At 44.0% G+C, this 17739-nt stretch overlaps 1 protein-coding gene across 1 annotated transcript in view; it reads right to left on the bottom strand.

The window, feature by feature from the left end:
• Positions 1–16755, bottom strand: part of tncb (tenascin Cb) — a 360962-nt gene extending 344207 nt beyond the window's left edge. Inside the window, exon 1 of the mRNA XM_078226647.1 lies at positions 16643–16755. The gene's annotated coding sequence lies outside the window, so the exon portion shown is untranslated. The remainder of the gene's footprint in view (positions 1–16642) is intronic.
• Positions 16756–17739: the final 984 nt, after the last annotated feature.

Consider the following 17739-nt stretch of genomic DNA (forward strand, 5'->3'; position numbering starts at 1 on the left):
AGGTAAGATACACTGCCAGAGAGTTGGTGCAGACTTGATTGGCCGAAAGGCCTCTTCTGCACTGTAGGGTTTCTATGATTCCATAATGGTCCCATGAAGTGCCTTTGGATGTTATGCCATTTTAAATGCAGTATTTAAATGTAAATTAATATTAATAATATTTTTAGGGTGTTGATAGTATGTTTGCAAGGAATAGAATGATACATTGTGTGCTAGCTTTCACAGTAAGAGTTTTAACAACACCAGGTTAAAGTCCAACTAGCTTTCAGCCAGAGCTGCAGAATGGAATACCCCATTTGTGTCCAAAATACTATGCACCCATTGTAAATAACTGACAGAACTGGTGGAGAAAACCAACCTCAGAACTTTCTGTTTGTCCTTCAGTTAAAAATAAAATGCTGTCATGACAATAATAGTACTGCTGCCTCACAACATCAGGGACCTGGGTTCAATTCCCGGCTTGGGTCACTGCCTATGCGGAATCTGCATGTTTTCCCCGTTTGCGTGGGTTTCCTCCGGGTGCTCCGGTTTCCTCCCACAGTCTGAAAGACATGCTGGTTAGGTGCATTGGCCATGTTAAATTCTCCCTCAGTGCACCCGAACAGGCACGGGAGTGTGGTGACTAGGGGATTTTCACAGTAACTTCATTGCAATGTTAATATAAGCCTACTTGTGACACTGATAAATAAACTTAAAACAAAATAAAAATAATCAGTCTGAAATCAATTGAAGGCATTCAGAAGTTCTCAGTGCAAGTTTGGCCTACTGTACCAGTAGCAATTATAAAGGTTTTTGTGGATAAATCAAATTTGATTAGCTAATTCTCAGAAGATTAAGGAAATTTGGCATGCCTGCTATGACTCTCACTAACTTTTACAGATGCACCATAGAAAGCATTCTTTCTGGCTGTTTCATGGCTTGGTATGGCTCCTGCTCTGTCCAAGACCAAAAGAAACTACAAAGGGTCATGAACCAAGCCCAGTCCATCACTCAAATCAACCTCCCACCATTCACTTTGTCTACACTTCGCGCTGCCTCGGATAAGCAGCCAGCATAATCAAGGACACCACGCACCCCAGACATTCTCTCTGCCACTTTCTTCTGTCGGGAAAAAGATACAAAAGTCTGAGGTCACGTACCAACCGACTCAAGAACAGCTTCTTTCCTGCTGCCATCAGACTTTTGAATGGACCTACCTTGCATTAAGTTGATTTTTCTCTACACCCTAGCTATGACTATAACAGTACATTCTGCACTCTCTCCTTTCCTTCTCTATGTACGGTATGCTTTTCTGTATAGCGTGTAAGAAACGATACTTTTCGCTGTATACCAATACATGTGATAATAAATCAAATCAAAATAATGATTTCTCACCAACTCTGTCACAATCGGTAGAATCCTATCTGATAGGTCAAATGGGACAATACACACCGACAAGTTAGCTTGTGAGAGTTCTTCTTCTCTGGGAAGTGGATAAACTTAAAATAATTGTTAACTCTAAATGAAATACAAAAAGTCAATACTGCAAACTGAAGCACACAAATGGCTGAATCTTTGTGTTGGGATCAGGACGCAACATCATGTGGATGTCTATGTTCTGCCTCTGGTGCTTGGTGCCTAATGAGTTGCTGATTAATGGCCATGGTGCATGCTGGCTGTCCAATTGAGGACGGATGGTGGACTCCCGAGATCGGAAAGGCCAATAGGAAGCACTCTAGCACTGACAGATTGGAACTGCCGTTATCAGAGGTGGGTAGGTGTGAGAGGGACAAGGAGAGAAGGACAAGGAGAGAGGGACAAGGAGAGAGGGACAAGGAGAGAGGATACTTGGAGGGAGGGAGACAGAGAGAGAGAGAATCTCTGATGTGACCACCTCCACCCCTTGGCTATGTTTTTGACTCTGAGGGGGCCCAGTCGGCTTCTGCTGAATTAAAGAGAGAGGGTGAGAGAGGGTGGGAGAGTGGGGGAGAGTGGGGGAGAGAGGGGGAGAGAGGGTGGGAGAGGGTGGGAGAGGGTGGGAGAGAGGGGGAGAGAGGGGGAGAGAGGGTGGGAGGGAGGGGGAGAAAGGGTGGGAGAGAGGGGGGAGAGGGTGGGAGAGGGGCAGAGGGGGGCAGAGAGGGGCAGAGAGTGAGAGTGAGAGGAGTGAGAGAGAGAGAGGGTGAGAGAGAGAGAGAGAGGGAGGGGGTGTGAGAGAGAGAGAGGGTGTGAGAGAGAGAGAGAGAGAGAGGGTCCTTTACTTGGCCTGATGGGCTACTCGCCACTTTATCACCTCCCTGATCGTCCCAGATGAAAAATGGCTCAGAGATGGGACCATAGCAGATATCTGGCTGGTTGCAGGAAGTTGTAGGCCCACCGCCTCCAGAACTGCCTTCTCAGAGATTTGAACCCTCGGCATAAAGTGTCCGCTCACGACTTTATGAGGGTCTATGTAGAGTGCACGGAAAGGCATGCCTCCACACACATGTATATGTGATTGATTTCAATCATTTCTTCTGAATGCAGCACACATTTGTTACCCATTACTCTATCAATATTTTGCTTTTAAAAGCTGTGAGATCATTTAAGTAGCTGTTCACAATTATGGTGCTGAATGATCTTTCTAATAAAGTGGTGATTCTGTTTAACCTATCATCTGCATCATTACTGAGCTACAATAAGCCTTGTTCAATATAGGGGCATTTTGTTTCAATGTTGAATTCCATGCTTTCCTACTTGTTACACACCGCATTATGCAAATCCTTTCTCCCAAATCTTTGTTTTCTCTGCCATCAAATTTCACCAAAAGTCTAACCAAGATCAACCAATCTTTGGTGCGGTGGCACAGTGGTTAGCACTGCTGTCTCACAGCGCCAGGGACCTGGGTTCGATTCCCCGCTTGGGTCACTGTCTGTGTGGAGTTTGCATATTCTCCCCGTGTCTGCGTGGGTTTCCTCCAGGTGCTCCGGTTTCCTCCCACAGTCCGAAAAAGGAGCTGGTTAGGTGCATTGGCCATGCTAAATTCTCCCTCAGTGTACCGAACAGGCGCCGGAGTGTAGCGACTTGGGGATTTTCACAATAACTTCATCGCAGTATTAATGTAATCTTACTTGTGACACTAATAAATAAACTTCTGGATGAAACTTCCAAGATATGATACAACAAACACTGCTCTCTACTTCCATAGAATCCATAAAATCCCAACAGCGCAAAAGGAGGTCATTTCATAGAATCAAACAGTGCAGAAGGATGCCATTTGGCCCATCGAGTTTGTACTGGCCACAATCCCACCCAGGCCCTATCTCCATAACCCCATGCTCGTCCTCCTGACACTAAGGGGCAATTTAGCATGGCCATTCCCCCTAACCAGCACATCTTTGGACTGTGGGAGGAAATCGGAGCACCAGGAAGAAACCCACGCAGACATGGGGAGAACGTGCAGACTCCACACAGACAGTGACCCAAGCTGGGAATCGAACCCGGATCCCTGGCACTGAGAGGCAGCAGTGCTAACCACTGTGCCACCATGTCACCTCTTGTGTCACTGTGCCACCTGCTTCACTTCACTTTAACTGCTTACTCCTATTCAGAGTCTCGGTGAGTCAGAAACACTCCCGACAGACACTGGGCGTTAGGTGGGGGTACACCCAGGATGAAACGCCAATCCATCGCAGGGCACACATTTTCATACAGACAAGCTAATGGGGCAGTTTAACATGGCCAATACATCTGAGCTGCACATCTTTGGAATATGGGAGGAAACCGGAGCACCCGGAAGGAACCCACGCAGACATGGGGAGAACGTGCAGACTCCAAACAGACAGTCACCGAAGGTCGGAATTGAACCTGGGTCTCTGGGGTTATTGGGCAGCTGTGCTAACCACTGGGCCGCCTACTACTGTATACTTCTAAGTAAAATTCATGAGATAATAACTTCATAGAAAACCAAGTACTTCAGCAATTAATGACAATTATTTCTATCCCATTTACTAACAACACTAAAAATATTATTCCTAATATGATCAACACCACAAGGGATTAACCAGAACAATTCAGTGAATGAGAAAACTCAACACCTTACAGTTAACAAAGCCTAGATCACTACTTAAAGGAAAATAGGATGCATTTTAGTATGGTGGCATTCCTACCAATCCTTTGGTATAGTCACATCACAGATTCCAGCATCTTCAGTAACATTGGCCGGAATTCTCTGTCTGTTCGCACCCCACCACTGCCAGTAAGAATGGAGAATCCGGCGCTCAGCCAAATCTCCATTCACTGCAGCAGAACTGGAGAATCCCAGCCCTGAACGAGTTGGGAGAATCTGGCCCATTGTTTAATAGTTAACATAGTTCATATGCAATATAACTGTCTCAGATGCATTGGAGAAAGTATTGGAGCCAAAGCGTTACAAAATATCTGATATGTAGAGTGAGTGAGCGAAGTCACAGTGATTCGAAGTGCAGGTAGTGAAAACGTGCCACTTTGAAAATAACTGATGATCTTTGGAAACAATATTAATTGGCTGTTGCAGATTTGGAATATTATTATGCCTCATGTCTCCCGTCTTTTTCTCCGCCGTCCTTCCGTTATACCATGTCCCTGCCATCATTGGACAATTGGCAGTAAATTCTGGACTGACTCTCATCTCATGGGTGGCACAGTGGTTAGCACTGCTACCTCACAGTGCCAGCGGCCCGGGTTCAATTCCGGCCTTGGGTGACTGTATGGAGTTTGCACGTTCTCCCCCTGTCTACTTGGATTTCCTCCGAGTGCTCCGGTTTCCTCCCACACTCCAAAGATGTGCGGGTTAGGTGGATTGGCCATGCTAAATTGCCCCTTAGTGTCGGGGGGACTAGCTAGGGTAAATGGGTGAGGTTACGGGGATAGGGCCTGGGTAGGGTTATTGTCGATGCAGGCTTGATGGGCCAAATGGCCTCCTTGTGCACTGTTGGGATTCTATGATTCCTCTGTGCTCTCCATTGGAGGGGGAAATCATACTCTGCCAGGATGATAGAGTGTGCTGCCAATTTTAACCATTTTGGGGAACAAAATCTACCCTGCCAGCCTTATAATACCTCAAGAAAACAAGTCCATCAGCCATGATTGAACTTAAATGTCAATCAATAGAAGGAGAAAATTAAAAATATTGTTTAGTTTTCCCTACAGAGCCTTTAGTTGAGATAATATGTTGTTGCCAGAACACTGTTACTTTTTTGAATGGAAATATATATGTCTGATTTTGCATTTTAAAATATATTTCAAATAATAGTGTCATTTTCTACTGTTCCGAAAGGTTGCAGATAAGCAGGTTGAGTCCTGGTATACAGTTGAATGTACTCCTTTAGTTAAGTATTACTATAGACAACCATTTGCATTTCAGGGGAGCTGGGATAAACAGCTTGAATCCTTCAATCAGTCTACTATCCACAGTACAATGCAGATGGAATTCATTCATTCCATCCAATCCCCACTCATTTATATCAGAAAATGTAGACTGGATGAATAGCTTTTTCTTCTGTACGACCTTCAAATGAATTGAGCCAGTTTACTGCTCCTGTAGTTCAGTGTAGTGTCTGTGATTTTTTTTAAAAACTGAGTGGAAACAATAATTCCTGTGTGTATGTACATTGATGTGCATTATCTTTCTGCGCTGAATATTTAGAGAAAAAAACTTGGCAAAAGTGAAGTGGGCAAAAGTAAAGTGGACAATTGTATCAGAGTTTCGCTGGTGTGCAGTTCTGTGTGTGTGAAAGTAAAACTGGAGGTGTAAAGAATGTAACATTTTTCTGATGATAGTTTAGCCCTGCATTGAGTGTTAGTCCAAGCATATGATCAATACTGGCAATCGGAAAAGCTCATCAGAATATTTATTGTTTTAGTTGCAAGATCAAATCACACATTGGACGGGATTTTTTTTTATTATTCATGACAGTCTGTGTGGAGTTTGCACATTCTCCCTGTATCTGCATGGGTTTTCTCCAGGTGCTCCATTTTCCTCCCAAAGTTGTGCAGGTTGGGTGGATTGGCCATGATAAATTGTCCCTTAGTGTCAGGGGGATTAGGAGGGTAAATATTTGGAGTTACGGGGATGGGACCTGGGTGGGACTTTTGTCGGTGCATGTTCAATGGGCCAAATGGTCACCTTCTACACTGTAGATTCTATGATCTGTAGGCCATGATGTGGAGATGCCGGCATTGGACTGGTGAGTCACCTGATGAAGGAGCAGCACTCTGAAAGCTTGTGATACCAAATAAACCTGTTGGACTTCAACCTGGTGTTGTGAGACTTCTTACTGTAGGACATGGGCATTGCTGGCTGGCCAGCATTTATTATCCATCCTTAGTTGCCCTTGTTCAGAGGGCAGTTGAGCGTCAACCACATTGCTGTGGTTCTGGAGTCACATGTAGGCCAGACCAGATAAGGACGGTAGATTTCCTTCCCTAAAGGACATTAGTGAACCAGATGGGTTTTTCTGACAATTGACAAAGGTTTCCTGGTCATTAGTAGATTCCTAATTCCAGATATTTTTTCTTGTATTCAAATTCCACCACCTGCTGTGGCGGGATTTGAACTCAGGTTCCCAGAATATTAGCTGAGTTTCTGGATTAATAGTTTAGAGATCATACCAAGAGGCCATTGCCTCTCCGAGCTCACCCAAGACCGGAAAATCCCGCCCGAGGTCAATGGACCTTTGCATTGTACGACCCCCCCCGCCCACTACGATTCCCATGGCAGATGCGATGGGAAATTTCGCCCATTAACTTTCATTTTGTTTCCAGAATGGTCAAAACAGTGTCCACCACTGTTAAACAGCAATTCTACACAAGGTAAATCAAAATCAAGGGGGATAGAAGCAAATTCAGTGGGAACTTTCAAATGGAAATTGGCTGTATATTTGAAAAAAATCATGTTGAAAGAGCAGGGAGTGGGAGGAATTACCAACTCTTTCAGGCAATCGGCAGAGACACGATGAGCTTTCTGTGTGTTGTGATTCTATATATATGAGCTTTCTTTGGAGAAAGAATGATAAAATATTCATATTCATTACTCCTCCTCATTGGAAGATTTTATGTAAAGATAAAGATAATGTGGCTGAATTAGAGAGAGGCAGTGATGTAGTGGTATTGTCATTGGACTAGTAATCCAGGCATCCAGAATAATGTTCTGGGAACAAAAAAAGAAAATGCTGGAAAATCTCAGCAGGTCTGACAGCATCTGCAGATAGAGAATAGAGCCAACGTTTTGAGTCTTGATGAGAATTTCGAATCCCACCTCGGCAGATAGTGGAATTTGAATACAAATTTGAATTAAAAATCTGATGATAACCGTAACACCACTGCCAATTGTTGAAAGGCCCATCTGGTTCACTAATGTCCTTTAGGGAAGGAAATCTGCTGTCCACATCTGGTCTGGCCTACGTGTGACTCCAGACCCACAGCAACTGCCCTCTGAAATGGTTAAGCCCAGAGGGAACAGAAAATGCTGGGAAATAAGAATGCTGGTCCAAACTGTTGTTTTTCCTTCTGTGAGGGCAATTAGGAATGGGCAATAAATGTTGACCTTGCCAGCAATGCCCACAGCCCGTAAATGAATAATTTTAAAAATCAGTTGGAACAAAGAAGACATGTAGAAAGGGAATTCGAACATTTATCACAGATAGATATTACAAATTTAAATCAGCGGATGGATTTACAAGAAGGAAATCATGCTTGATGAATTTATTGGAATTGTTTGAGGATGTAACTAGTAGGGTTGACCAAGGAGAACCAGTGGAACTGGTTTATTTAGATTTTCAGAAGGCTTTCGACAAGGTCTCACATAACAGGCTACTATGTAAAGTTAAAGCACATGGGATTGCAGGTAATGTTTTGAGATGGAGAGAAAGCTGGTCAGCAGATAGGAAGCAAAGAGTTGGCATAAATGGATCTTTTTCAGATTGGCAGGTAGTGACTAGTGGGGTTCCGCAGGGATCTGTACTAGGACCCCCTTAACATTATATATTAATGATTTGGAAGAGGGAACTGAATGTATTATCTCCAAATTTGTAGATAATTTGAATGAATGGGCATCTGCATGGCAGATGCAGTAGAATATGATAAAATTAGGTTATCCATTTTGGTACCAATAATGGGAAGACAGATTATTACTTGAATGGATGTAAATTGAGAGAGGTGGATACTCAACGAGATCTTGGAGTCCTCGTGCATCAGTCGCTGAAAGTAAACGTGCAAGTACAGTAGGCGGTAAAGAAGGCAACTGGGATGTTGGCCTTCATAGAGAGAGGATTTGAGTACAGGAATAGGGATGTTTTCTTGCAATTGTATAGGACATTGGTGAGGCCACACTTGGAGTATTGTGTGCAGTTTTGGTGTCCTTATCTGAGGAAGAATGTCCTTGCTATTAGTGCTTAGTGCATTAATTTCAGGAGTGTTCAACATGTTTATGTGATATTACTTCATTTGCTAATTTATGAGGAATTAGATGTCCCCCCTCTCTCACCCCATGATATGAATCACCAAATATTTTGTTGCATTGCAGTCAATGGATCTGGTCTCACAGCATTGCGCAGAAGATTAATCAAGCAGACACTGATATTGAACTAAAGGAGGAGATAACAGGGATGACTAATAACTCAATGAAAAAGATAATTTTTCAAGAGGATCTTAAAAGGAGGAGAGAGGGTAGCATGGTAGCACAGTGGTTAGCACTGCTGCCTCACAGCACCAAGGACCTGGGTTCGATTCCTGGCTTGGGTCACTGTCTGTGCGGAGTCTGCACTTTCTCCCCGTGTCTGCGTGGGTTTCCTCCAGGTGCTCCGGTTTCCTCCCACAGTCTGAAAGATGTGCTGGTTAGGTGCATTGACCCGAACAGGCATGGGAATGTGGCGACTAGGGGAATTTCACAGTAACTTCATTGCAGTGTTCATGTAAGCCTTACTTGTGACTAGTAAATAAACTTTAACTTTAGGGGTAAAGGCACAGGGGTTTTGGAAATAACATTGGGAACTTGAGGTGAGATAGCTGAAAACAATGGTGGACAGAGGGAAATGTAGGATACCGAAGAACTGACCCAAAGATGTGTAGGTTAGATGGATTGGCCATGGTAAATTGTCCCTTAGTGTCCCAAGGTGTGTAGATTAGATGGATTGGCCATGGTAAATGCATGGGGTTACAGGCATAGTGTGAGGGAGAGGACCTGGGTAAGTTTAAGTTTATTTATTAGTGACACAAGTAGGTTAACATTCACACTGCAATGAATTTATTGTGAAAATTTCTTAGTCGCCACGCTCTGGCACCTGTTCAGGTACGCTGAGGGACAATTTAGCATGGCCAATGCGCCTAAGCAGCACGTCTTTCGGACTGTGGGAGGAAACCCACGCAGATATGGGGAGAAGATGCAGATTCCACACAGACAGTGACCCAAGCCAGGAATCGAACCCAGGTCCTTGGCGCTGTGAGGCAGCAGTGCTAACCACTGTGCCACCGTAGATACTCCATCAGAGAGTCGGGTGCAGACTTGATGGGCTGAATGGCCTCCTTCTGCACTGTATGGATTCTATGAACTCAGAGTCAGCGGAACACCAAATTTGGCAGGAGGGGGAGGGTCAGATCAGGAGCGAGGTGTCGAACAGGGAGGGTGGAGTAGAGGATTGTGGCCAGGTCGGGTTTAGACTGAGCCAGGATAGTGTGGGGGAACAACTGCGGGGGGGGATCGTGTGAGTGTGTGGTGTCCCCCAGTCTGACTCCCATTCCCAGTCCATCCCCCCTTTCTGGCCCGACCCCCCCCCCCCCCCCCCCCCCCCCCCATCCCGCTCCAGGTCTGTCCTCTCCATTCAGATCCAAACCGCCCCCGCCACCTCCCCCCCTCCCCACCAGTCCAAGTCCCCCTCCGACCACGGTCTGACACACCTCTTGGTCCAACACACCTTTCCCAGTCTGCTCCCCCCTCCTGATCCAATATCATCCCCCCATCCCACTCCAACCCCCTCCAATTCTGAGCACCCCTCTCAGTCATAGCCCCTTCCCGGTCTGAGCCCCACTCTGGCTCTGGTCTGAACCCCAGCCTCCTGGTCCGGCCCACCCTCCCCTCCCAGTCTGAACTGCCACTCTGAGAAGGCCCGATTGAAATCTCTATGTACTGAGTTTGACAGAAAGTATTCCCATCATTTGGACGACTCTCACAATAATAGTATCATCTCAACATGTAGATCATTTTAGATGAAATAACCTTTTTGACCTTGCAATTAAATGGATAAAAGCTGAAGTTAACATTCAAGAATATTACCACTTAGAGTCATAGAGGTGTACAGCATGGAAACAGGCCCTTCAGCCCTAACCCTAATGCCGCCCCTTTTTTTAAACCCCTAAGCTAGTCACAATGGCCTGCATTTGGCCCATATCCCTCAATACCCATCTTACCCATGCAATTGTTCAAATGCATTTTAAAAGACAAAATTGTATCCACCTCTACTAGTACCCTGGCAGCTTGTTCCAGACACTCACCACCGTCTGTGTGAAAAAATTGCCCCTCTGGACCCTTTTCTATCTCTCCCCCCTCACCTTAAACCTATGCCCTCTAGTTTTAGGCTCCCCTATCTTTGGGAAAAGATATTGAGTATCTCGCTGATCTATGTCCCTCATTATTTTATAGACCTCTATAAGTTCACCCCTATGCTTCCCACACTCCAGGGAAAAAAGTCCCAGTCTATCCAGCCTCTCCTTATAACTCAATCCATCAAGTCCCAGTAGCATCCGAGTAAATCTTTTCTACACTCTTTCTAGTTTAACAATATCCTTTCTATAATAGGGTGATCAGAACTGTACATAGTATTCCAATTGTGGCCATACCAATCTATTGTACAACTTCAACAAGACATCCCAACTCCTGTATTCAACGTTCTGACCAATGAAACCAAGCATGCTGAATGCCTTCTTCACCACTCTGTCCACCTGTGATTCCACTTTCAAGACGCTATGAACCTGTAACCCGAGATCACTTTGTTCTATAACTCTCCCCAATGCCCTACCATTAACTAAAAAGTTCTGCCCTGGTTCGATCTACCAAAATGCACCACCTCGGATTTTATCTAAATTAAACTCCACCTGCCATTTGTCAGCCCAATTGATCAAGATCCCGTTGTAATCCTAGATAACCTTCTTCACTGTCCACTATGCCACCAATCTTGGTGTCATCTGCAAACTTACTAACCATGCCTACTAAATTCTCATCCAAATCATTAATATAAATGACAAATAACAGTGGACCCAGCACCGATCCCTGAGGCACCACCTGCCTCCATGCCTCATGCTCCATGCCTCCAGTTTGAAAAACAACCCTCTACAACCACCCTCTGTCTTCTATCATCAAGCCAATTTGGCTACCTCACCCTGGATGCCATGAGATTTAACCTTATGCAACAATCTACCATGTGGTACCTTGTCAAATGCCTTGCTAAAGTCCATGTGAACAACATCTACTGCACTGCCCTCATCTACCTTCTTGGTTACCCCTTCAAAAAACTCAATTACATTTGTGAGACATGATTTTCCACTCACAAAGCCATGTTGACCATCCCTAATTAATCCTTGCATCTCTAAATGCCCGCAGACCCTGTCTCTCAAAATACCTTCTAACAACTTATCCACTACAGATGTGAGGCTCACCGGCCTGTAGTTCCCTGCAGCCCTTCTTTAACAAAGGCACAACATTTGCCACCCTCCAATCTTCAGGTCCCTCACCTGTGACTATCGATGATTCAAATATCTCTGCTGGGGGACCCGCAATTTCCTCCCTAGCCTCCCACAATGTCCTGGGATACACTTCATCAGGTCCCGGGGATTTATCTAAGTTGATGCATTTTAAGACTTCCAGCACCTCCTTCTCTGTTATATGTACACTCCTCAAGACATCACTATTTATTTCCCCAAGTTCCCTAACATCCATGCCTTTCTCAACAGTGAATACTGATGGGAAATATTCAGCTAGGATCTCAGCCATCTCTTGTGGGTCCGCACATAGATGACCTTGTTGATCCATAAGAGGTCCTATTCTCTCCCTAGTTACTCTTTTGCCCTTTATGTATTTGTTGAAGCTCTTTGTTTTGGCAGATGAGGCAAAGGAGAACCCAATCTTGTGTCCCCTTTTTGCCCTCTTGATTTCTCTCTTAACTCTACTCCAACACCCTCTATACTCTTCAAGGGATCGACTTGATCCCAGCTGCCTATGCATGTCACATGCCTCCGTCTTCTTCTTGACCAGGGCCTCAATATCCCAAGTCATCCAGGGTTCCCTACTTCTACCAGCATTGTCCTTCACTCCAAGAGGAATGTGCTTACCCTGAACCCTGGTTAACACACTTTTGAAAGCCTCCCACTTACCAAATGTCCCTTGGCCTTCCCACAGACTCCCCCAATTAAGTTTTGAAAGTTCCTGCCTGATACCATCAAAATTGGCCTTGCCCCAAAGTAGAATTTTAACTTTTGGGCCAGACCCATCATTCTCCATAACTATCTTAAAACTATGGAATTATTGTCACTGGTCCCAAAGTGATCCCTCACAAACACTTCTGTCACCTGCCCTTCCTTATTTCCCAAGAGGAGGTCAAGTTTTGCCCCCTCTCTAGTCGGGCCATCCACATACTGAATGAGAAATTCCTCCTGATTACACTCAACAAATTTCTCTCCATCCAAGCCTCTCATACTATGGCTGTCCCAGTCAAGGTTGGGAAAGTTAAAATCCCCTAATATTACCACCCTATTTTTCTTGGAGCTATCTGTAATCTCCTTACATATTTGTTCCTCAATTTCCCGCCGACTATTTGGGGGCCTATAGTACAACCCTATCAAAGTGATTTCCCCCTTCTTATTTCTCAGCCCTATAGGTTCAGTGGGTGAACCCTTGAATATATCCCCTATCAGTACTGCCATGATATTTTCTTTCATCAAAAGTGCAACTCCCCCTCCTCTCTTATCTCCTGTTCTATCTTTCCTATAGCATCTGTACCCTGGGACATTGAGCTGCCAGTCCTGTCCCTCCCTTAGCCATGTTTCAGTAATTGCTATAATATCCCAGTCCCATGTACCCATTCATGCCCTGAGTTCATCTGCCTTGCCCATCAGGCCTCTTGCGTTGAAATAAATGCAGTTTAATCTGGACTTCCCTTGTTCTCTGTCTTGCTTTTGCCTGATCTGTCTAGTACTAGGATTACTGACGCTGCCTTTATTATTTAACGTGTTCTCTTTAACTTCTGTGTTGTCCTCAACCTTCTCTTCTGTCTCCCTACTGCTTTGGGTCCCACCCCCCCTGCCAAACTAATTTAACCTTCCTGAGTGGCTCTAGCAAATTTCCCCACCTGGATATTAGTCCCCCTCCAGTATAGGTGTAACCCGTCCTTCTTGAACAAGTCACCCCTTCCCCAGAAGAGACCCTAGTGATCCAAAAATGTAAATCCCTGCCCCCTGCACCAGCTCTCAAGCCAATCATTCATCTGCCTAATCTTCCTATTCCTACTCTCACTAGCACGTGGCACCAGTAGTAGCCCAGAAATTACTAATTGATCAGTCTTCTTTCTCTAGGATTGGTTTATTAATATAGCACCCACATTGCAAGATCTTAATACCATCTGAATGCTTCTTTATAGCACTTATGGCACACCGTATCTTTGATAATCACATGCTCCATTTTTCCAAGTTATACAAATACTGATATTCCCATCAGATATCCTCAATGACGTGATTTTATTATGCATCAAAAACAAACCGTAATGGATTGAACGCAGAGAAAAGCTCTTGGAATCTTTTCAAAATATAACAATAGCCTGAACAAACCTTCACTTGTTTACCAGTGTCCCTTTACTGATTAGGAAAGATTATTGCAGAACCGTTTGGCTGGCTTTTCAATTTAGCTACTGAGGACACATGCGGAGATTTTGCAATTTTCACTTGAATCAAGCTAGCTGGGTCATAAAGCTTTCCAACAAACAGCAATGCTCTTTGACAAGGCAGTTATTGCAATCATCTGACTGTCAGCATGTGGCACAATGGTTAACACTACTGCCTCACAGCGCCAGGGACACGGGTTCGATTCCTGGCTTGGGTCACTGTCTGTGCGGAGTCTGCATGTTCTCCCCGTCTCTGCGTGGGTTTCCTCCGGGTACTCCGGTTTCCTCCCACAATCTGAAAGACGTGCTAAATTCTCCCTCAGTGAACAGGCGCCGGAGTGTGGTGACTAGGGGATTTTCATAGTAACTTTATTACAGTGTTGATATAAGCCTAATTGTGACATTGATAAATAAACTTCATTGGAAAATCCTTCAGTTATTGCTTTGTCTCAATTTTTCCAATGACTGCATTCTTACCAATCAACTTCTACATTGGTATGGCCATAATATTGTAATGCTGGCCACTGCCTTGGCACGCAGTAGTACACGATGAGGTATTTCACTTATACTGCGCTCTTGTGTAAAGCTAATGGAAACACCAGGTGAGTAACTGCTGCTGCTTGTATCTGCTGTGGGTGGAAGGCTTCTCCCCTCCACCATGTATATATTTTTTTCTTTCCTTGAGATTTTACTGTGCTGTCTTCTAATTATTCTGCACGCCATCCAATCATTTTCAATATCAACAAAATTAATACACTCACTGGGGGGAATTTTCCTGTCCTGCCAACCACGAGAATTGTAGTGGGCAGAAGGGGCGGATCATGCAAAGGTCCATTGACCCCAGGCGGGATTTTCCAGTTTTGGAGCATGAGCAGCTGGAAAATCCTGCCCATTATCCTTAGCATACTGATATATCCCTGTGGAGGCGTGGTCATTGACTGTATTTAAGACAGAGATAGATAGGTTCTTGACTGGTAAGGCGATCAAAGGTTACAAGGAATAGGCAGGAGAAGGGGGTTGACAAACATATCAGCCATGATCAAATGTTAGAGCAGTCTCAATGGGCCAAATGGCCTAATTCTATTCCTATAGCTTATGGTCTTATGATATTGCCCTTTGCTAGAACATAGAGAACTATAGAACAGAATCAAAAATGGTTACAGCGCAGAAGGAAGCCATTTGGCCCATCACGGCCATGCTCACATTCTGCCAGAACACCTCCGCTAGTCTGCACCGCCTCGCCTTTTCCCTGTAGCTCTGGAAATCTTTTCTCTCCAGATCATGGTCCAATTCTCTTTTGAAAGTGGTGGTTAAATCTTCTCCACTGTACTCTCAGTCAATGCATCCCAGATCCTAGCCACTCACTGTGAAAAAAAGTTTTTTTTCCCAAATATCTTTTCAAATGCACTTAAGTGCAATGGGAACAAGGAAACTAGATACAGCTGGGATAAAGGTGCAGCTGCACCAAAACATTATGCACATTGTATGGACAGAAGGGGAAGTGAATGAAGTCAACATCTTTTCTGAAAATGCAACCTATCATAATTTTAAGATTATTATCTTAATGAGAGCACAAGAGGAGTAATTGCTCTTATGCTTCATTGCTGGTATCATATCTCTGCTGCTCTTGTTACCAAATGACCCCTTTATGTGAATAATCCATTTATCCGGCTTTTAAATCATGTCTATTTGTTTAGTTAGCAATTGGAAATGGAATACTAGTCTGGCTTGTATGTGTTATACAAAATAATAGACTGTCGAAGAGGCACTATTGAAACTCATAAGGCTTTTGTACCAAAATGCCACTCTAGCCACATATCTTCTATCCCAAAGAACAAGGCTCATCTCATTTTTACTGTCAGGGACGCACTTCCGAAAATGAGTGTGGAAGCAGGATCAATAGGAACTTTCAAAGGGAATTGGATGTGGACTTGGAAGGGAAATTAGAACAGAGGGGGGGATTTGGACTGATTGGGATAACTCTTTCAAAGCGCCAGCACAATGGGCTGAATGGCCTCCATGAATGATGTAAAACTCTCTGAACTTTCTCTGTCCTCTATGCTGTTTCTTTAAGTTTGCTCTCTATCTGACCGTGCTGTGAAAAACAGCTCAAATTCCAATGGCTCCTGCAACAATTGTTTTATTCTGAATGCATTAACAAACCATTATGGCATTCTAAACAGAGGAACATTTTAAATGATGTGATTTCTATTGCACGTAAATCAAACCGTACTTTTGTGCTTCGTTCTGTGTTTATTTCTCCAACTGGCAGACGATTTGTGGCACAGATGTGTATTTACGAGTTGCTGCGTTTTATTGGAAGTGGGAACAAGCACCAAAAAGGTCTTTAACGTGGGCTTTAAAAGAATTAAAGACAACACATGGAAATACAATCAAATGTGCTTCTGTCTGGATGAAGGGGCTGCTGGCATTCCTCACTACCTGTCCTCTAGTCCTTTGCCAAGACTGGGATAAGAGTGAGATAAATGCGATTGGAGTTAAGGATTGATAAAGTGCTTAAGGAAATAATGTTCTTTGGGGGGATGAGGAATGTGTCCAGCAACAGACACGGTTGCGTTTATAAGCCAGAAAAGGGCTGTAAACTGTTGACTTTAATCACGAGTGACTTGAAGATTTTGAAATGAAAGTTGCTGATCAACAATTGGATTATTCTGCAAAAAAAAACTACAAACATGTTGACAAACGTCAGCAGCTGGAAAGCTATCCAAAAATGCTTCCTGCAAATTAATGGAATTTAAGAATAAAAGCAAGCAGCCACTTACCTTTAATGGTTCTGAAGTAAGAACAACATCCCAGCAGAGAGTGGAGACTTTTCCCAGTGCAGCTGGGCAGTAGCTCTTACTGTCTGTGAGGAGGTTGGCAGAGTGGAGTCTTCGCTCTGTGTTCCTGTTTAAATACCTTCAGGTCTTCGGCTGCATTCGTGCTGGAGTTTCTGGCACTCCAAAAATAGAGCCCCCTTGCCACAAATCAAGGATCTCGAAGCTCAAACGTTTACAGGTACCAAGGGAGAGAAGGGCTGCCTGCAAGTGGAAAGCTGCGACTAGCTATTGGCTGAGCCAATGCACACCCAGACTATAGGAGCATGAAGGACAGCAGCAACTCAGGAGAGGTGTTTAATTGACAATAGAGGAATAGGGGTGAGATTCACAGTGAGAGATTTTAAATCACGAGACAGAGGCAGAGGCATTCTCCCCTTTTGGCATTCTGTCTCTCAGAAAAAAATATAAAGACAAAAGAGATTTGATTTCTCTGGCGTTATCACCACTCGCTGAGGGGGGATGAAACTTAATACTACAAAGCAGTTCAGGAGGTTTAGTTAGAAATATTTCTTTGAATCACGAGCTGTAGTGAACAGAGTGCAACACATCTTATTGCATTCATAGCAAGGTTAAATTTAAAATGATGTACTATCAATACTAAAAATTGTAAATAGTTGGTACACTCCATTGACAGATCAGCAACTCAACAGAAGATATAGGTTTAACTAAAATCATTCATTCTTTATATACTTAGTGTTGAAATTTATTGATGGGTAGCCCCTCAATAGCATCACACTTATACTATGATTAAGTGTCATATGTCAAGGAAGATTTTTTAATTGTTCCTATCAGAAATTTTTTTTTATTCATTCATGGGACATGGACGTCGCTGGCTGGCCAGCGTTTATTGCCCATTCCTAGTTGTCCTTGGAGGGCAGATGAGAGTCAACCACATTGCTGTGACCCTGGAGTCACATGTAGGCCAGACCAGGTAAGGACGGCAGATTTCCTTCCCTGCAGGACATCAGTGATGATGTGGAGATGCCGGCGTTGGACTGGGGTAAACACAGTAAGACGTTTAACAACACCAAGTTAAAGTC

This window comes from Mustelus asterias, chromosome 13, assembly GCF_964213995.1.
Source record: "Mustelus asterias chromosome 13, sMusAst1.hap1.1, whole genome shotgun sequence".
Lineage (NCBI taxonomy): Eukaryota > Metazoa > Chordata > Chondrichthyes > Carcharhiniformes > Triakidae > Mustelus > Mustelus asterias.